Consider the following 17,369-nt stretch of genomic DNA (forward strand, 5'->3'; position numbering starts at 1 on the left):
ACTAAACACAAAGTGTTCCTGAGAGCAAAGGCAGGTTTTGACTTTATGGTTTTTTTGGAAGCATATGGCATGCCTCTCAGGAAAGTTAAAGACATGGTGCAAGGCCTCCTCAGCTGTGGCCTGTTATCACCAGCTGTGACATGTCTTCCACATCGGTGGTATACATGTCACATTTCACAAAATGGAGCTCAGAGAGCTTTCTTTTGGAATATAACCCCTTGGTGACAAGGAGCATTTCTTAAAACCGGTTCACTTGGTTTTCTTAGAGTGGGGCATCTTCGACTCTATATTCATAAATAGCCTTGGAATTATCTTTAGGATGGGCTCATCTCTGGCAAATTATGAATGTTGACTGCCCCCCACCCCTGCCCTGGATCCATGAACCAAATACAGCACAGTGTTTCCAGAGGTCCTTCCTGTGGGTCTTGGAGATACTCTACCTCCTGATAAGATGTCTGACCATTTAGTAAATGTCTCCTCTAGTTTGTTTTGCCTCAGTAACCAAGAATGGTGTGTTGACCTGTTTGTTTATGAGTGTCTCTTCCTTAGTAGAAGGTGAATTCCTTGAGGAAAAAGGCACTTGTAATTTGGTCTTAGCAAAATGTCTGGCACATGGTAACAGGTCATCAATACAAGTCATAATCTTTTTTCCCCCCTTCAATCGCACGAGGTCACTAAGAAAGACCTAGGATGCATGCAGCAATATGTCCTACCTTGATCCTTTGCCAGAGTATAGAATGGGCTAACAGACTCCAACTCAGTTGGTGTTCCATATGCAGCCAAAGATTTCAAGGGGATGGATAGTCTCCTGGAACTGATTTGTCCTGGACAACAAAGGCAAAAAGCCAGATGTGTATTTGTAGGAAATCCATGGCGCTCTTGTTACAGCTCTAGGAGCCAAAGCAAAGGATCCCTGCCCTTTAAGCACTGAATTTTGAAATTGGCAGACACATAATAGGGCATGTCTATGGTTACTAAAGAATGGAAAACTAGAAAAATATTAAATCCAGGGTTATAATTATCTGATTAACCACAATGGTACAAAAATTAGAAATCTAATAAGGAAGCTGGCGTGGAAAGTAGGAGTCAGACTTTCATAAAACTGATCAACATACTGAAACAGAAATGTATTAAGTGTGATACTTGTGACTTGACAAGATTAAAATCCCCTCACTCCCTGAATGTACCTAATGCAATCCCAGAGATAAGGAAATCCCCAAATGTTATGTGCTTCATTATACTTCTCCTACTGATCAAAATTCAGGATGCCTTTGCATGGATAATTACAAGCAGAATGTCTGTGTTGGAATATATTATTTTATGCTCATAAGGTACCCTCCTTCTCAAAGCGCTCTGGGAAGCATATAAAAATATTAAAACACATTCCCTTATGAAGGAAACCAACACAGAGTAGAATGAAGCAAGGGGAAGAAATTTGGCTCAGAAGATGAAACTCGACTCCTGTTCTTTGAAAGGGGCCAGGGGATATTTAGTGTTTAAACAGGCCAAGAGGAGCATTCACTTTAAAATATAAATAATTTTCCAGATGAGAATGACTTTGTAAGCACTTGGCTTTGGGATGGTGTCTGTTAATACATGCTCAGGGTTTCTTAAGCGACTGAATTTCCATCAGTAAAAACAAGTATCTTCCAGTCCCTCCCCCTTTCCCCCTTTTGCAGCATAGCACTAATTTCTCAGTATTACACTTCAGTGAACACTGGCCAGAAAGCAGGATATTCAAAGATAGGACTGTACTTCTAAGGTGCTTTAATGGATACTTCTTCGATATCCTCTCTCACTTCAGAAGTGGTGGCATTTCCAGCCTAGTGACATGGGCCTACAAGAGGTGAGGTATAAATAAAACCCAGGGAGTATCTGTGGAATGGGGACAGGGTTGTTTATTTCTTTAAAAAATTTTTGATGTTTATTAATTTTTAAGAGAGAGAAAAAGAGACAGAACCTGAGCTGGGGAAGGCAGAGAGAGGGAGACTACAAAATCTGAAGCGGGCTCCAGGCTCTGAGCTGTCAGCACAGAGTCTGACATGGGGTTCAAACTCATGGACTGTGAGATCATGACCTGAGCTGCAGTCAGATGCTTAACTGACTGAGCCACCCAGGTGCCCCAAGGCTGTTAATTTCTAATAGAGAGTTCACACGGGGACTAATAGTATCCAATGCTTGAAAGGAAATCCTGATCATTTCCCTGATCCTCATCTTTACGGCTAGCACTGTTCTAAGTGCTTCCCCTATATAATTTTATTTAATCCTTAAAGCAAGCTTATTAGCCAAGTACCTATCAGCACTTTAAAGGCTCAGAGAGGATAAGTAATGGGTTAAGTGAAGATCACAGTGCTATAAGGGGTGGGCCCTGGATTTGAGCACAGGTAATGTGACCTGGGGCTGAGCTTAGCTCTCAGTCGTGTGGCCACTTGGATAAGATTACAACTTGGATGGTCTTTAACATTATACTCAATTATTTATTTATTTTAGTCTTTATTCTGTATGTGGGCCAATGGTTTGGAAACACATTAAAGGTTTTGGAATACTCTCTCACATGACATTTTGCCAATATATTGAACAGATAAAAGTGAAAGGCTAATATACTAAAGACAGACACTCAATTTATAAGCAGATCAGACAGCATGTGCTCTGGTTGAGGTGGGCAAGTAGGTGGACCCCGCCTAGTTGGTTGCTCTCCTTGCTGAGGACCCAGAGACTCCTCTGTGGCACTCACAGGGCACAGGTTGACAATTGTGGCTGTAGGCATGGGGAATACTGGAGTTTTTGAATAGAGCAGTGGACAACTGAATGAGGTATTATAGAAGAATTTCTTTAGTCTTGATGTGCAAGATGATAGGAAGAGAGAGAGAGTAGGCAAATGACAGCCAGCCACAAGGTCATGGCAGGGGCCCAAGCTTGATTTGATGAAGGCTTGCTCTGGGTGGTAGAAACAGCAAGAAGTGGATGTGAAGGCAGAATTAAGAAAAGGTCAAGTGAAGAGTGAAGTGAAGTGTTATAAAAGGGGGGAGCATAAGTATTTCAGACAAGAATACTTTTTGTTTAAAAAAACAAGATGTCAAGAGTAAAAGGCAGTTTTGCTGATTTTTTAAAGCTTATTCATTCATCTAGTTCGTTTTCTTTAAGAGCAAGATCTTTTTCATTCAAAATATTTTTTTATTTAAAATTTTTTATGTTTTCCTTCTATATTTCATTTTAAAAGGCAGGCTTAAGATGTAGGATATAGAGAACATGTCGTAATCCATAAGCACCAGTCATTAACTAAAAAGCACATGATTAATTTAAATCTCAGAATGGTCTGTCACTACTCCCTGATATCAAACAAACAAGAGATTGATAGAGCAGCACCGGACCCACAGAGGGAAATCCAAATGTGTAGAGTGAGTGGCAGGGTTGTGGTTCCTTGACTGCAAGGAATGTGCTCCTGGTTTTAAGAATCAATAGAACATTTACGTTGATTATAACAGGCTCTTAAATCTCTTTCACTTCTTGATGTCAACCAATCAGATTATGGCATTTTTGAAAATTTTTCAGTCCAAAGTTGGATGGATATGTTGCTATGTAGATGGATGAACTTTCCCCCAAACGACTACATTTTAGACCCAAAATCATAAATCATTTTTAATTGACTAAAGCTGGTCCCTGAAGAAGAGTAATCAAAATATAGTGCTGGCTAATGAGCCCACTGTGAAAGACAATTGTAGCACTTCCGATGGATGCCATTATTTTTAAACCTCCACTAGATTGTTTCAATTAATTCCATTTGGATTTATGAATAAACACTCATTCTCCTTTGGGCTTTCCAACCTGTCTTTGCCTTAGAAGGCTCACCTCAGCTCCATCAATCCACGATATTTTTTCCAGTGATATGATTTATACGCTAATGACTTTCTGATTTCTATTTTTTAAAGCCCATCTCCAGGGACATTATGTTCTTGGGTGGTTAAAGCAGTCTATTGGGTAAAATATATGAAAACGACTAACAGTAGGAGACATTAATGTAAAGAGAAAGTGTGATTTAATGAGCTCTTTTGAAACAAGTTGGAACATTGACATTGGTTGGTGGGAGGGGGGGCTCCCAACGCACTCTTGGCTTCAGGACTATTCCAGAAGCTGTAGCGAAGTATTTCTTTAAACCACAAGAGTGTGAAATCTTTCTAAAGCTTCTCAGAAAGCAAAAGGGGGATACTAATGAACACGAACTATGATACAATTCCAATTTTACAGCACACTTAACGTTGTTGATAGCATCTTAGAGCATAATTAAATCAAATCGGAAGGAGATTCTGGTAGGGAAATAGTCTTCCTGGCTGAGAAAGTGGATACTCATTTAAACATTATTTATCCTAGGTTGACAATGTGCAAGCCAGCATCATGGAGTTTATATAGGGGAATTCAGGAATCTATTCAAACTGTTTTGAGTATTTGGTGATTTCCTCTATAGTATGAAGAAACATCTACTTTGGGATGAGAGAAGAAAAGGGGCAATTATGTTTGCACACTTAAATTTCTCTCAACAGAGGACTAAAAAAGGCAATACTACCCTCGAAAGATATAACATAGTTTTCAAATAACAACTTGCTTAAATTAACTTAGCAAGCAGCCTTCTACAAGAACGTATTGACTTTTAGAAGAAAATTTCCCTGTGTACTTTGCTGACTTTTTCTCTCAAGTTTCATAAAATAGAAAAAAGCCTGCAAACAATTTCTTCCAGTGACCTCCACATTATAAAATGCTGGCTAAAGAATGAAAGGCAACATCATTAAGCTTTGGAAAGAAAAATCAGGAAATCTAACCATGTAACTTCAAATTAATTACTTATGAAGTTTCTTCTGCACTATGATGACTCCCTCTGGAAACTGACAGCTTGGCCTTCATCCTGTTTACTGCTGTTGTGCTTTCCCATAGCAGAGATCCTTTTTGCTGGTTCCACAGGAATTCCACTGAACTGGGTAGGATCCCTCAGCACCTCCTCTGTGTCCCCTTCTCCAGCAGCCTCACCAGGCAGCAGTTGATGGGACCATATCTACTTGGGAAAGAGGTTACAAAATTGTCCAGCTCTTTGCTGTCTTTCCTCATCCCTCTTGTGTAATTTTTTTAAGACTTTGTTTAGGTCCTAGAGTTTCTGATGTATCAATCAAAACAATGCAGTTAAAGACAACAGAAATATCAAATGGGCTTATGTCAGTGAAGGAGTTAAAGGAGACATTTTCCAGGCATTTGGCCTCAAATTAGCACTCTGGAATGTGGGGAATGTTTTAAACATAAAAAAGCTGAGTTGTGTATTATAATACATGGTAACTTTTGAAATGTTAGGGTTTCATATCACAAAACAGACAACACTGGAAATTAAATGACCCCATTGTTTTGGAACTTCTGTTGTTCAGATACTTACCTAAGCACTAGTTACAGCTGACTTAAAGATGGGGTGGGGACCTTTGAAGCTTTGTGTGTGATTTGAGGTTCTGCTTCCATTACTTTTTATAAAAGCTTGGACAAACCAAGTTCCCAAATGTTGGTCTGAAGATTTAGGGCTTATTTTACCATTACCTTTGGGTAGGGTGAGTGTTTAATTTCTTGGAAGGTGGAAAAAAAACAAAATACTCGAGCAAATAGGGTTGCAAATTGATTTTCAATCTGCCCTTTATTGAAAAAGTTGTTTTTGGTACATCAGGTAGGCTTCAAAGTATGAGGTTTCCATGGTGGAAAATTAGACTCAGAGCTATTTGAGAATATGAAATACATTTTATGTCTTTCTTGTAAACCTCATATATATATATAGAGAGAGAGATCTTTGAAGAGCAGCAGAGAAAGCCTTTTGATAGCACAGCTATGTAGTCAGTGGTCAGACAGGTGGTACCCCAGAAGTGATGGCTTGCAAACACAATAAAGCCCACCTCATTCCAAAATGTCTCCCTACATGTTGCCATTTCTGTCACCCTTCTCCTTTCCCCTCTCCAGCAATTGCTCTTTCATGAAGGAGCAATTTCTCATTTCCCCACAATGGGGTTACTCCCTTAGTTACTTCCAGAAGGCCACATGGAGAGGTCAAAGAGGAGCCAGAGGGGATCAAACCTTTCATTCCTTTATTCTTCCCCCTTTTCTTTCTTGTTGTATTCTACTTCCTTTGGAAAGTATATACGATGGTGGTTCTTTCATTAGTTTATTGACCTGCAATCTTCTGATAAGATTAGGGAGTTAGGGGGAAAAAGGAAATATCCAGGACAAAGACTCTTGTATTTTTTCTGCTTCCAGCACATGAGTAGAAACCTTCATAAGGCCAGCCCTGCTTGGTTTTCTTTAACACCTTCCAAATGATCCAGATTTATCATAGGTTTCCCTAAGAGAGATGATAGTAAGCCAGGGAGCTATGTGGAAGCAACAGGCTTCTTTTTATTTTCCTTTTTTTTTTTTTTTTTTTTTTTGGAGAGGGAAGGCTTGATAATAAAAAGAGCAAGCATAAATAGTAGCAAATGGAAGTACCATTGAGTGGGAAGTTTCATCCCCTTCAAAACAAATATGTGTTGTATGAATGCCTAAAAAACTGCCTAGAGTGTCATTTGTCAAGATATAGTAACCTCAGTTACCCTAGGTCAATGCAGCAGACAAAAGGAAGATTGTTTGGGAAACTAAGAAGCTCACTGCTGGGGCCAAAAGAGATGCAGAATTAGGTGAAGTCAGAATAAAGAGAGAATCTTACAGGATATAAACTAGTATGTCTTGATGCAATAGATTCCTTAAGGCATCTGCCTTATATCCTCCAGCAGAAATTCTATAAATAAACCAGAACACCACTCAGGCCATTTTGAGAGCTCATCTGAAGCTGTCGTATTTATTTAATCACAATCTCATTTTGAGAAGATAATAGACTGTCAGAACATTTGAGAAGAGGACATAAATAGATCAAATTTGTTATCTTATATAAGGTTGATATCTGTCATCTATTGACTTAATGTCTGCTGTGAAATTAGAATACTTGATTTCAAAGTTGTACTGTAGCCTTATGTAACTGGTATGATTGTTTCTCCAGACTGGACCATATTAGGTCATATGCTATGTTTAGGGTTTTCAGGTACCCTAGAAACTTTTCCCCTCCTCTCTTAAAATGCCAGAAGTCACTCTGGCCACTGTTCTAATGCATGAATTTTATTATTCTTGCTGTAGTATGAGTAAGTTTATCAAGAACTTTCCAGAGAATAAGATTAAAAAATAAGAAGGGTAGAAATTTGCCTGTACGGGGTGCTAAGTTTTAAAGGGGAAAGAAGTAAGTAAAATGGAAATTGAGATTTTGTAATATTTCACTTTACAATTTTGTCAAAGACTATTGCCATAGTTATGCTATAGGAAGATAAAGGAAGAAGTTAAATGACAGATGATCTTACCTGCCTCTTTGTAACTACTGATGTGTAAGGGAGTATGCTCAGTAGAATACAGATTACCATAAAATGATGTGTTTTTTTGAAGACCTTTTTGTTAAGAGGAAACATGGTTTAAAGATGGGAAGGTGGTTGAGTTAAGGAACAACGTTCTCTCTTTTGTTTCCATCACTACTATAGAGATTGAGGTGGGATATGCAGGGTGTTCAGGGACCAGGGATCAATCTTTAAACATCTTACGGGCACAAAGAGGAAAAATGTGTCTTCTACAGTCCTGGTTCTAGAAGAAATGTCAATGTAATCATGGTATATAATAACTATAATAATAGTTGATACTAATTTTTAAATAATATTTTAATAATAGTTGATATTAACTTTTTATTCCCTGTTAAACATTTAACTATTCATAAGCATAGACTTGATGGTTTAAGTACCAAGTTAAATCATTGAGCAAATCCATCATTAGAATACATTTATAAAAGTGGAATGTCTAGGGATTTTGATGCTCTTTAGCAATCTACAATCCAGTAGGGTTGTACTGATTTATATGATCAATAGTTGTTTTTCTTTTAACCTCAAATAGTTGCCAATGATTATTCTAATTCTTTTCAATATTGGTCAGTGTGAGAATTGGGTATTTAATTTAATTTCCTTAGCTTTCTGAAGTGAGTGCTTTACTTTCATTTATTCTTATTTACTAATAAAGCACTAAGGGCTACAAATTTTCCTCAAGTGCAGCTTTTGCCATACCTTTTGATAGTTAGCTTCCACTGTTGTTATTCCCTAAGTAGCTTATACTAATAATTTAAAAATCAAAAACAAATTTAGTTCAGCTTACTTATGAGTATTTTAAAATTGCTACACGATTCTCATTTAAAGTGTAAAACACAATGAGGCCCATATTATGTTACTTTTTGAAGTTCTCTTTACAACAATTTATTTTATGCTGTGCTAAACAGTCCAAGGATGTTTAGGAGGAAAATGTATTTTCAATTTGCAGAGGTTAACAGGCATCTTTTACTAAAGCTTTTTATATTATCCAGACTTTTATGTTCTTATTTATTGTCTATTTAATCTGCCAAAGATAAACCCACTTATAATTGCATTCCTAAAAATTATTTGTTGTGTTTCTAGTAGATTTTGCTTTATATATTTTTGATATTTGATATTTAGCAGGTCTATATTTAGTTCTCTATAATATCTTCACTGTAGAATATAACTTTTTGTTGAAGTAAAGTAATTCTCTTTTCTTTGCTGTATACTTTTGACTTGAATTCTACTCTGATGTTAATAGGGCTACTTCTTTCTAATTTGAACATTTTTATGCCATTTTAATTTAGGTGCATCTCTTGAATAGCAATTATGGCTTTGTGTATGTTTTATTTCACTTTTTTCTTGTTGTTTAATCAGAGAGAGTGTTTGGCTTTTATGGAGAAGGTCAACTTACTTACTTTCTTCATGATATCTGATATTTTTAGCTTTACTTCTGCCATCTTATGTTTGCATGCTGTCTTCTCTTTTGTTCTTTTCCTGTCTTTGCTGTATTGTTTAGCTTTTCTTAATTCCTTTTTCTTCACTGCTTTGGAAGTATATTTATATAACTAATGGCTATCTTAAACATTTAATTGTATTTCAACCTGTATTTATCTATCAGCATGAAGAATGAAACAGTATCGACTTACTTAATAGCAATATAAGAAAATTTCATGTTTTTAGAAAAAACATGATCATCAGTTTTTCCTAAAAATTTCTGAGTTATTAATCTTAAAGCAATCTATATCAAAGCACAATGGATAGAAGCATAAGAGGTTAAAATAAAAAGATTGAAAGTGTTTGCAGACGATGGTGGAGTCAGGAATTAAAAAATTATATTATGTAACTGAAACAGTTAATATATATTATATTATATACATAATATAAGGCTAATATAAGGAATAATCTATATGAATAGAATTAAAGAGTTCATTATTGTTTTATGTTGAAATGACTGGATACATTTTCACCAAATCTGGGTCTTTTTTGGGATGGTCTGATTTAAAATAGAAGACATGTGGCACTGTCCCCAGTGGGAAGGACCTCAGTGAGTTGAGCTTCCAGAGTGGTGGCCTGTGTGGGTTTGTGACTGAGATACTTGATGGAAGCAGGTGTCAGTGACACCTGATCCAAGTTGAGCAGCAATAGGGATTCATCTATTTCATGATGACTAATGAGCCACTCAGAATAACTCACTAGAGCACAGTGAAGTCGCTTTTACCATAGGGACCAAGTGAACCTGCTCCACAAATCCTAGAGTTAAGAGTTTGAATTTAATCTGATTGGCAAAGAATAGATTTCTGGTTCCTAAGAAACAAGTGAAGTCTGGACCAACCAACATTTATTACAGTTCTCTGCCTCCATTACATCCTTGGAAGGTTCTAAGAGCAGTTACACATTTCTCACCATTGTGTTCACTTTAGAAAATGTCCTTAAATATAGGACTTATGGTATGCACAGGAAATATTACTTCCACAAAATTCTTTGTTTAAATTTTAAGTACCAGGATTTTAATTCCACACAGATGTAGTTCTTATGAAGCATTCTACCTACTAATGAAAGAATCATGGTTTGGGGCCATCTGTGGTGCATTTAGGTGTGCTTTGTCTAGCCTGTTTTCTGTAAAATGAAAGAAAATTTCTACTGCAGTTATTCTGATTTTATAGGCATCTCTTTAATCAGCTAATAAGATCTATCTTGAAACTATAACTTGCCTGACCAGTTTACTTAAAGGTTAAAAAATGATCTAAGAAGACTGTTTTGGAAGTGAACCAACACTTGCCTCATGAAGAGTCAAAGTAAAGGAAGAATCTAGAAATGTCAGTTAAATGTAGTTAGTGGGTATATGTGTGTGTATGGTGTGGTGCAGGCAGGGATATGGTCTTACTTGATCTTAAGGAAAGCAAAGGAAGAAACCACTGCATTTGGTTTCTGGACTAAACTTGACATGTTTAGTGTCTGTAACAATTAGTAGTAGAAAACTTCCGAGACTACATGCAAAATATTTCTAAGCCACAGATACTATTATGTAATTTAACAGTTACCCAACCAAATGGTACTATTTGGAATATTGGCATGGAGTGTCCTACTTTCCATTTTCCAGCTATCTAAATACTACTCATTCTCCTTGGTGAGGCCTTCTCTGATTCCTCAAATCACAGTTTTTGTCCTTTCTTTGGACTTCCCACAATATGCTGCGTGTATACCCACTGTACCATTTTATGAGGTATAATTACATACAGTAAAATTCACTTTTTATATGTACAGTTTGATGAATTTTTTTTCTTTAAATTTTTTTTTCAACGTTTATTTATTTTTGGGACAGAGAGAGACAGAGCATGAACGGGGGAGGGGCAGAGAGAGAGGGAGACACAGAATCGGAAACAGGCTCCAGGCTCTGAGCCATCAGCCCAGAGCCTGATGCGGGGCTCGAACTCACGGACCGCAAGATCATGACCTGGCTGAAGTCGGACGCTTAACCGACTGCGCCACCCAGGCGCCCCCAGTTTGATGAATTTTGATAAAATTTGCATACTTTTCCATGTAACTGTTTACTACAGTAAAGATACAGAATATTTCCATCATCTGAAAAAATCCCCTCAAGCCCCTTTTATAGTCAATCACCTCCCTCTACCCCAAGACCTCAGCAGTCAATGATATATTTTCTGTCCCCACCGTTTTTTTTTAAAGTATCTTAGGAAGGAAGTATTTTTATTATGAAACAAAGCACGGATTGATTATTCATTGCACAGATGCTACATGATGCAGGGGTTATGAAAATGGATCTGTTACTATGATTTTGCCTTCTATAGAGTGTCTTATAAATACAATCATACAGTATGTAGTCTTTTATGTCTGTTTTTTTTTCTCTTAGCATAATGCTTTTAAAAGGACATCCCTGTCCTTGCATGTGTCATAGTTCAATCATTTTCATTGTTGTAAGTATTCAATTTAATGGATATAAAATGTTACTGATAAAATTTGTCTTGTGCTACTTGTCTTCATTAAAAATAACCTCATTACCTGTAGACATATGTCAAACACTATATGCTAGGCCTGTCATGGGTCCTGGGGGTAAAAAGATTAATTGACATATAGTTCTGATACTTCTGGAATTTTTATGTAAACAGATGATATTAATACAATACTGCTGGGCCAAGATGAAGTATGTTCTGGAGTTATAGAGGAGGGACCTTTAGAATAAGTCGAGCCTTTCCAGAGAAGAAGTAGAATAGAGAAAGAAAGAAAGAAAGAAAGAAAGAAAGAAAGAAAGAAAGAAAGAAAGAAAGAAAGAAAGAAATGTGGAGAAAGGCAGAACAAAGAAAGGAAAGAGCATGAACAAAGGCGTGAAGACAGATAATTGCATAGAAATGATAAGCACTTTACTAGAGCATGAAGTTTAAAGCCTGGGGTGGCAAAGGAGACTAAGGAGACTAAGGAAATATGTAGTAGCCAGATCATAGGGGACTTTCAATATCACAGAAGGAACTTTACTGTGTTACATGAGGGAGTTTTTTACTGTGTTCTTTACTGAGTTCTTTACTGTGTTACACGAGGGAGTTTTCGAGGTGCTTTTAGATGGAAGAGACAGTCTCTTGCATTAGACTAGACTCAGTGTGGCAAAGGAGTATGATAAAAGAGTTTTAGGTGGTCTTTGCTCTATTGCAGGCCAGTGATAATGAGGACCTGAATCAGAACGGGAATCTTAAGGGCAGAGAAGCAAGAATCAATCTGATAAATATTTAGAAAAGAAAGCACTTGGTGACTGAGAGGCTGCTGGTAGTAAGGCACAGAGAGACTCCCATGTCTCCAAAAGACATGATGTCTGGATGGATGTTCATGTATGTTTGAGGAGGGGAGGTGACTTTAATTTTGGACATAATAGGTTGGAGTTGTCTATTGTGCATTAAGAGATTTTAGTAGCCACTGTGTTTATGAGGCTTGATCTCAAGTGTGAAGAGAAGTCTGAGTTTAGGAATAATTAGCATAGGAATGAAACATGTGGAAATGGCAAAGTTCAAGTTCTTGGAGAGTGAGGACAAACATGTTATCTTCATGGCTCACAGTACAGAGCCTAAAATGCAGAAGATGCTCCAGAAATACTTGTTGAAGAGATGAATGAATAGATGCTGATTTTTAAATTAAGTTCTGTCCTATGTCTTGCATGCTGGAATCCGTGGGAGTTAGACATACAGCTAAGGTGTGCGATTGATTGCATGACCTATTTAAAGACGGCCAGATAATACTCTCTATTTGTGGCAGATAGAGCTTTGTGCAGTGAACAAACAGTAACCTTTTAGTTATTTTCTATTTCTGGGTTGTTGAGCGAGAGAGAGAAGGCCACCTGGAGACTTGGCTGCACCAGTTGCCAAACCACCACGATGTCTACCATTTAACTTTACCCTGATTAGGCCAGAACTGGGTAAATGAATGTTTCGTCTTGCATTTTTCCATATAAACAGATGTCTTAACCCACAGACAAATTTAGAAAATGGTGTGGTTTTAAAGAAAAGGGAGGTCATTTTTCCAGTTGGGGAAAAAGGTGGCTGCTTATCATCATTCTTAAAGACAAGTTTATTTTTCAAAACCCGGGCAACAAATCCCAGCTCTTCCAAGAAGCCTTCCCAGATCTTGCCAGTTGGAATGAATCTATGTCTACCACTTACTCTCATATTATTTGTTTTGGAAGCTGTGCAATACACTGGGAAGAGCATGGAATTTGGAGTTGGGTAGTGTCTTGGTGTTGGTAGTAACACAACTTCTCTGAATCTCACTCTCCTTATCTACAAATTTGTAATGCACCTGTAATGGTGCATGCTGGAGTTGGATTGGGGGGCTCTTAAGTAACATTGTTTCCCATTTCTTTTTTTATGTTTCTTTATTTTTGAGAGAGAGAGAGAGAGACAGAGTGCGAACAGGGGAGGGACAGAGGGAGAGAGGGAGATATAGAATCTGAAGCAGGGTGCAGTCTCTGAGCTGTCAGCACAGAGCCTGACACAGGGCTTGAATCAGGAACCACAAGTTCATGACCTGAGCCGAAGTTGGATGCTTAACCGACTGAGCCACCCAGGCGCCCTTGGTTTCCCATTTCTCAGTTCCAAACCTTGAGAGATACATACAGGAGATAGATGGACATAACATGCTAATTGTTCCTCCCTAATTCAGTGATCAGTTCTATTTCTCCTCTTCTGCAGGGGGTTGAAGAGAAGTTGCTAGTGTGAGTCATCTACTTTTCTTTCCTTTGAGTTAGAGTAGACATGGGGAATATATGTTCCCTCATAAGAATACCGACTTTAAGGCTTATCTGTCTGAAGGCCTAGAAATAACTTATGAGGGGGGTGGGTAGCAGAGGAGAGGAGTGGGCAGGATAGGGCCTGTCCTATTTTCCTTAGTGCTCTTCAGATCACTAAGTATAGTGTTTTAATGTTGTAGGTTATCATTTGATGTTCGTTGGATTGAGTTAGAAACAAATCTCACTTTTTCATTAATATTAGATGTTGAATTTCCTTCCAGAATTATTGTACTTCTTTTTCCATATGATCTCTGGACATTATAGGTCTATACAGTTCTTTTAATTATTTTTTTACTTAAAAGCAACTTTTAATCTGAAGTACATGTATATGTAGAGAAGTACAAAAAATCACAAATACACGGCTTGATGAATGACAACAGATTGAATACACCTGTTTTACTATTACCCAGGATGAAGCAATGGAACCTTACAGCATCCTAGAATATTCTCTTGAGTTCCCTTCCAGAGGTAACCATTAGCTTTATTGCTAACTCTTACATTAGTTTTGTCTGTTTTTGAAGTGTGCATGGGTGTGCTCTTATTCTAAGTTATGTATATGAGGTACATCAATATTGTTTTGCATAGAAGTAAGGTATTCATTTTTAGTTGCTGTATCATTTTCCACTGTATGAATGTATCACCATTTATTTCTTCATTCCACTGTTAATGGACATTTGGATTGTTTCCAGTATTTTGTTATTATAACTAAGGTTGCAGTGAAGATTCTTGCCTATTTTTTGTATCTTTATCTTAGGTACATACTTAGAAATGAGATTTCAGGGACACAGGGCAAGCGTATAGTTAGCTTTGATAATGTAAGAACAGTTTTCCAAAGTGTGCCAATTTACATTGCCACAAACATTGTTTGAGAACTCACTTCATTATCATCAACACTGGGTGATCTGAATCTTCTTATTTGCTGCTCTGCAGATACAGAGTGATATCTCATTGTGGTTTAAGTTTTAATGTGGTTAAAAAATCATCAGTTTTTTTTCAAATTTTTATTTAAATTCCAGTTAGTTAACATACAGTGTAATATTGGTTTCAGGAGTAGAATTTAGGGATTCGTCACTTACATATAACACCCAGGGCTCATCCCAACAAATGCCCTCTTTAATGCCCAAGGAAGATGTTAAACTTGGTCTATTTGCAGATGACATGATAGTCTGTGTAGAAAACCCAAAATTACACCAAAAAATTGCTAGAACTGATGCACAAATTCAACAAAGTCAGAAGATATAAAATCAACATACAGAAATCCGTTGCATTTCTATATACCAATAATGAAGCATGAGAAAGAAAAACCAGGGAAGTGAACCCATTTACAAGTGTACCAAAAACCATAAGATACCTAGGAATAAACCTAACCAAGGAGGTAAAATATCTGTACTCTGGAAACTATAGAACACTTATGAAAGAAATTGTAGAGGAGACAAGGAAATGGAAAAACATTCCATGTTCATGGATTGGAAGAACAAACATTGTTAAAATGTCTATACGACCAAAAGCAATCTACACATTTAATGCAATGCCTATCAAAATACCAACAGCATTTTTTATAGAGCTCAAACAAACAATCCTAAGATTTGTTCATCAGGGATATTGGCCTGTGGTTCTCCTTTTTAGTGGGGTCTTTGATACCTGACGATTAATAGAGTCAACCAAATATTCATTATGGGTTTAGTGGTCATTGGCATTCTATCATGTGAAGTTTCTGTTCATGTTTTTCATCTATTTTTATGAGGTTAGCTGTATTTTTATGGCTAATTTAGAGTCTAATTTATAACTTATTTTCTTTACAATTAATGCTTTTTTTGTGTCCTAGTTTAATAAGTTGTTGTCTACCTCAGGACATTAAGGTACATACCTATGTTTCTTCTGGCATTTTCCCGTCTCCTTTTCAAATATACATCTGCATTTCACCTGGAATTGATTTTTTGTGTATGGTGTAAGATATGGTCCAGGTTCATTTTTTACTTGGATATCCAATTGATCAGGACTCTTTATTAAAAAGAACATCTAAATTTCCCCATTGTTCATTAGTACCTCCTTTATCATAAATCAAGTTTGTTTATGGATTAGTTTATTCCATTGTTCTTTTGATATATTCTTATATTAATACCACAATGTATTAATAGCTATAGATTTAAGATGTCTTGATATATTGGGGCATAAATCCTCCAGTTTTTCTTCAAGATTGTCTTAGCTATTCTTGGTTCATAGCATTTCTATGCAAATTTTAGAATTATCTTGTGAATTTCTGCAAAAATTGTTGGGAAATTTTAAATAAATGTTTTATTTTGGAATAATTTTATACTTACAGGAATATGTGAAAAATACAGTGAATTCTTGTGTATGCCTCATCCAGCTTCTCACATTGTTAACATCTTCTATTACTATGGTACATTTATCAAAACTTAGAAGCTGACATTGATATATTACTCTTCAGTAAACTTCAGACTTTGTTTGGATTTCACCAGTTTTTCCATTCATGTGCTCTTTCTCTCCAGATTCAATCTTGGCATCTAGTTGTCCTGTCTCTCTAGTCTTTTCTCTTCCATAATGATTTATCAGTCTTTCTTTATTTTTCCTTATGATTTTGACAGCCATAGAAAGTACTGGCCAGTTATTCTGTAGAATGTCCCTAATCTGAAGTTTTCTGTTGTTTTTCTTATGATTATTCTGGAGTTCTTGGAAAGAACACAACAGAGTTGAAGCACCTTTCTCATCACATTATATAAAGGGATACATGATACACACATGGAATTGCTGGTGATGTCAGCATTCATCACCTGGTTAAACTAGTGTTTGCCAGGTTTCTCCATTTTAAGGTTAAAGTAGAAACTTTTTACTCTGTATATAAAGTATACTTTTGAACAGAGCATACTTTTACAGAGTGTAAAAGTAGAAACTTTTTACTCTGTTCTTTGGAAATGAGTCATTAAGTCTGGCCTACACTGGTGGTGGTGGTGGGAAGGACATTAAGATCCACCTCCTGTAGAATGCCCTATCTTCACTGATTATTTGGAATTCTTCTGTTAGAAAGATATTAATTAATTAATGAATTCAGTCATTTATTTATATCCGTATGGACTCATGTATATTTACTTTATACTTTGGGTTATAATCCATTCCACTTTATTTATTTTGATGCCCAAGTTGTTCCAGGTTTGGTCATGGGGAAGTTTTTCAGGTTGGTTCCTGTGTCCCTTTGATATCGCTATATGATTGTGGAGCACTTCCTTACCTTTTGGCACTACGAGATGTTCTGGACCCATCTTTTATATTCCCTTCCCTAGACCTAGAATCAGTGATTTCTTCAGTGAGCCCTTGTTATTTATATTGGAGAATAGTATTTAGAAACCAAGAAATAGTCATTGAATGTGCTTGTTGTTACCATTGCTTCCAGGGCCTCTCAGTGGGCAGTGCTAATATATATATAAATATATTTATATATGTATACACAAATATATATATATATGTGTATGTATGTATATCTATGAATACTAACCCATGTGTCTATGCACATTTATAAGTGTTCTGTATCTATCCATCTGTATATATAATATAATATAATAATAATATAATATATAATTAATAGAGTATATATTAAACTAAACATGAGTTTATACTGATATCTAATTTAGCGC

This window comes from Prionailurus bengalensis, chromosome B4 (genome assembly GCF_016509475.1).
Source record: "Prionailurus bengalensis isolate Pbe53 chromosome B4, Fcat_Pben_1.1_paternal_pri, whole genome shotgun sequence".
Classification (NCBI taxonomy): domain Eukaryota; kingdom Metazoa; phylum Chordata; class Mammalia; order Carnivora; family Felidae; genus Prionailurus; species Prionailurus bengalensis.